We start from the raw sequence: 5,290 nt of genomic DNA, 5'->3' as shown, positions 1-5,290 counted from the left end.
TTTCTTCCTGTATGATGTTCTTAATGTCATCCCACAACTCTTGGTCTTCAGTCATTAGTGTCTAATGCAGCAAAACGTTTCTTGAAATGGTCTCTAAATACAGGTGGGATATATTCAAGGTCATATTTTGGTTCTTGCAGACTTTTTACATTTTTCCTCAACATCAGCCTTAACTTGCATGTGTACAATTGATAATCTGTTCCACAGTCTGCCCCGATCTTGTTTTTACTGATGATATTGAGCTTTTCCACCATCTCTTTCTACAGATGTAGACCATTTTATTTCTGTTATTTGTAGTGAGTAAGCCTTTGGTTTGGCAAAATTATATCATGTGGTCTCCAGCATCATTTCTATTACCAAGACCATAATTTCCAACTATTGATACTTCTTCATTTCCAGCATTCATTATCCTTTTTCAGTAATTATCAGTACATCTTGATTGCATGTTTGATCAATTTCAGACTGAAGCAGTTGGTAGAATTCTTCAATTCCATCATCAGTGTCTTTAGTGATTGGTATGTAAGTTTGAATAATAGTGGTATTAACAGGTCTTCCGTGTAGACCTATGAATATTTTCGGATCACAGACAGCATTGTACTTGCAGACAGATCTTAAAATATCCTTTTTGACAATGAATGTGACACCATTCCTCTTGAATTTGTCATTCCCTGCACAGAAAACCATATGCTTGTGAGATTCAAAACTACCAACACTCGTCCATTTCAGCTCACTAATGCCTAAGATCCATTAGTCATCTGCCAGTTTGACTTACAGTTGTGGATTACATGTTGCTGTGTTGCTGGACGCTCTGCCACAAGTATTTTAAATACAATCAGGTTCACCCATGATGGACAGGTGTCAGTGGAGCTTCTAGACTAAGACAGACTAGGAAGAAGGAGAGGAAGACTACTTCTAAATATTTAGCCAATGAAAACCGTATTCATTATAGTTAAATATTGTCAGAAACTGCGTTGGAAGATAAAAACATGAATAGCACTAAAATATTATCAGACATATTGCTAGAAGGTAATTCCCTCAGGTCGGAATGCACCCAAAATGCAGCTGGGGAAGAGTTGCCTCCTGGAAGTAAGTTGACCATGCTGACATGAATGGAGTAAAGTTTTCAGTACTCTCATTTATTGATGGGACACAATTCAAAATGAGAATAAACAGCCACAAACTTCCATTAGTAATAAGAACATGGAATGCATGAAATTTGGAAGTTGTCAAAAATGAAATAGAACTCATAATGCTCGGGTAATGAAAGGAATATTTTTCCACAAAACAAGAGGAAAATTCCATTAGACTTTTCTTGGATTACACCACAAGAATATTTGGTCCCTGGTCATCTTCCTGCTGAGTTAGCTCTGAGTATGTGGGTAGATTTCTGACACCAGACACTAGGATGTGAGAAGACACTGCTTAGACAACCAGCTCAGTATGGAAGACTATTCATTATCATCCTTTTATTGGGCATGACATGGGCTTTCTCTTAATCACCAAGACAAAAATAAAAATATAATCCTATTTAGCACATTTAGATCTCAAGTACAAGCATCACCACCTAAGGAATCCTTGCACAAATAGTGTATTTTTTTACTGTTCTTATAAATTAAGTATCTCTCAAATGGGATGCTACCAGTATTGATTTACCAAACTCTTTTAAATGGGACTAAAAATTGATTTGAATCATAAACCAAATTCTAATCCTTGACAAAGTATATTAAAGCAAAGCTATGGAATTTAAGCCAGCTGCTCCTCAGAAACCCAATACAGGGTCGGTGTAAGTCAGAACCAATTTGACAACACTTAACAACAACAATACATTACCATGCATTGAGAATGGTCCCTGAAAGATCCAGCCCCAATATGAAAGTAGTTTAAATGACTCAACAGAAAGGAAACGGTGGGAAAATCATGTTGCACATAGCAAGCTACAATTCAGAACCATATACGCTCCTTCTCATGTTGGCATTGCTCCGGCTTCCTCTTCTGCTGTTAAAGGCTCCTGTGATTGCATTGGGCTTACCTGGATAATCCAGGAGAATCTCCCTATTTGGACTTAACCTAATTAGCAACCTTAATGACATCTGCAAAGTCCCTTCACAGCAGTGCCCAGATCCGTGTTTGTTTAAACAGCAAGGGAACAGGAATCTTGGGAACATCCTGAGAGAATTCTGCCTACCACAATACAATGTCTTTAGGCCACAATCAGGAATTTTAAAGATTGGAGTGTTAGAATCCACTGTACAGCTCCACAGAATATAAAATTTGTGTCACAAATCTAAGTCAGAACTGATCCCAAATAGTTTTAAATTGTCAAAGGCCACAATGAAAAAACAATGCCATAAGTTACAGTTCTGAGCTATACCAGAAATCTGTATTGCCAGTGATGAAGAAGATGCAAATGTTTTGATGTATTTATAACATGTGGCACTGTGGGGTAATGTGCTGGACTGCAAAGTCACTTTGAACCACAAGGTCAGTGTTTCAAGCTCACCAGCTGCTCCTCAGAAACCCTATACAGTGTCGCTATGGGTCAGGACTGACTCAATGACACTTAACAACAACAACAACAAAGCACTGCTTAAAGATTTCACATGAATACATTTAGTCTCAACTCATACCTATTTCTTGTTGTTTTGGGGTACTGTTTCACTCACAGCAACCCCATGTGACAGAATCGAGCTCCCTCATGGGGTTTTCTAGGCCAAATGATCCTCAGAAGCCAGAATGCTCCTTAGAAACCAAGACGAGGAGACTTCACCTAATGTACTTTGGACATGTTATCAAGGGGGATCAGTCCCTGGCAAAGGACATGGTGCTTGGTAAAGTGGAGGGTTAGTGACAAAGAGGAAGACCCTCAAAAAGATGGGTTTGACACAGTTACTGCTTCAATGGACTCAAACATAACAATTGTGAGGATGACACAGAAGTACAGCATAATTTGTTCTGTTTTAAATGAGGTTGCTATGAGTTTGAACCAATTTGATGTCATCTAACAAACAGCAGCAGCAATCCTTACAGAAGGAGGTTTCCAGACTCACATCAGTCACTACCAGCTTTCTGGCGACTCTGCAGTCTGGGAGGACTTTGTGTTTACTATAGAGTTTGAGAGTAAGCAGCGATGGCTGCCACTGAAGTTGACTCTACCATCTACTGCTGCCACCACTCCAAGTTAAAGCGCCATGTTGTTTACCCCAGTATCAACCTCTACTACTACCTCTGGTTTCTCATCCCCAACTCCAACCATTAGAACTACCACATTACAACTACCCTCAACCTAAAACTGAGATTGATATCATTCCAGACAGTGTTACTTGTGAAACTTCTACTTCAACTGTTCATTCAATTGTAACGCCTCTGATGACTTAAAGTAAACTGGAGAGTATGATAAGCCAGGGGAACCATGAGCTACAGGATCATGAGAAACACTTTATTCAACAGGCCAGCCAGGTCAATGCTTGGGACTGTACATTGATTGAGAATGGTGAGAAGATTATTACTTTACATGGAGAAGTGGAAAAGTGAAATTGTATAAGAAAAGGTTGGAAAAAGAATTGGAGTTTATCCTGTCACAGCAGATTGAACTAGAAGACCTGTTGATCCCTTTAGAGGAGCCTGTGAAGGATCAGAGTGGATTGGTCTATCTGCAACATGCAGATGAGCAGTGTGAGTGCACTTACAAATTAGTAGAAAATATAGATGCTCGGCTGAAATATAGTGCTTAAGATCTCAAGGACATTATTGAACATCTGAATGCATTTGGAAGTCCTACTGACACTATTGACCCACTCCAAAAGGTCTGTAAAATTCTGAATGCTCATAGGGACTCTCTGCAGCAGATTGATCAAAATTCAGGTTTGCTACAAAGGAAGGTAGAAGAAGTAACACAGGTTTTCAAGGATTATCATCGCAGCGAACACCATTGTGATATCAGGATTGCTTTTGGTTGAATGACCATATCTTCAGCATGTTATTTTGGTATTATTCATTACCTACAAATTCTTCTGAAGAGTCTAGAATAGTGTGTGTACATATTTTTTTTTCCATTCAATTTTTGTATTGTTGAGTATTTGACTTTTAGCATCAGAAATCTAAACCACATTAGTACCTCTGGGCGGCAAACTGTTAGGTGTTGACTGCATGTCTGTAATTTGTATCTCACTCTCCAAGATTCCCACACTACCACCAACACACATGATCTTTCTCATTCTAACCAAGTCATAGAGAAATGTTTACCTAAAAGTAAATGCCAGTTAATCTTTACTAGATACCTATTACACGCAATCAATAGTGCTATGTATGGTCAATTCTGCTCCCTAAGGGAACTTTAAAAGTATTTTAAAGTGTTAAAGATGTCAGCTTGACCCAAGCCATGGCATTTTCAATAAGCTCATATGCATGGGAAAGTTGGACAGTGAATAAGGAAGATCATAGAACAATTGATGTATCTGAGCTACGGTGTTGGAAGAGAATATTGAAAGCACCATGGGCTGCCAAAAGAACAAATATATCTGTATTGAAATAAGTGCATCCAAAGTGCTCCTTGGAGGCCAGGATGGCCAGACTTTGTCTCTCATACTTTGGACATACTGTCAGGAGAGACCAGTCACTGAAGAGGGATATCATGTTTGGTAAGGTAGAGGGTCAGAGAAAAAGAGGAAGACCCCCAGTAAGATGGATTGGCAAAGTGGCAGCATCAATGGGCTCAAGTGTGGCAACAATTGTGAGGTCAGCCCAGGATTGGACAGTGTTTTGTTCTGTTGTGCATAGGGTAGCTATGAGTCAGTACCTACACAACAGCACTAACTGCAACAACAAGGGAACTTATTAATTTGGGACACAATTAATGTCAGTATATACAAAAAGAATATAAACATAGAAGAAAGTGTGTTATGACTTAAAGATATTGTGTTGTAGAAATTTAAACAATATTGTAGTTTGGGGACTTGAATTAGTTGTAAAAGAGTATGTATATTTATGGATGTGGTAGCTTAAAAGAGGGAACGAATCTTTACAGCAAGGATCATTCCACCCCCTCGGTACACAGGGTGACAGGGATGGGCAACTTAAACATTGGCTACCCAAAATGGGGGAGGGGGGTGGGAGGACACAAAGGTATAAAATGACTGTCTTACAAGCTTTCAATAGGGAGACTAGTTTCAGAGGGTACAGGGGAAGGTAGAATCGCCACTGAGTAGTTTCCAACCTGTCTAGATGAGAACTGATGAAAGGAGATGGGGATAATACTCTTGAGGTTCAGTAGTGAATAATTGCTATCAGAAAT

The 5,290-nt window shown here is 39.1% G+C and overlaps 1 pseudogene; it reads left to right on the top strand.

Annotated features, from left to right (window-relative positions):
• The first annotated feature begins 3,366 nt into the window (after positions 1-3,366).
• On the top strand, positions 3,367-3,956 carry LOC102839734 (annotated as a pseudogene).
• Positions 3,957-5,290: the final 1,334 nt, after the last annotated feature.

The sequence above is a fragment of the Chrysochloris asiatica genome, unplaced genomic scaffold (genome assembly GCF_000296735.1).
Source record: "Chrysochloris asiatica unplaced genomic scaffold, ChrAsi1.0 scaffold00117, whole genome shotgun sequence".
NCBI lineage: Eukaryota > Metazoa > Chordata > Mammalia > Afrosoricida > Chrysochloridae > Chrysochloris > Chrysochloris asiatica.
Note: the sequence above shows the minus strand (reverse complement) of the source record. Positions and strands in the feature narration are given on the sequence as shown.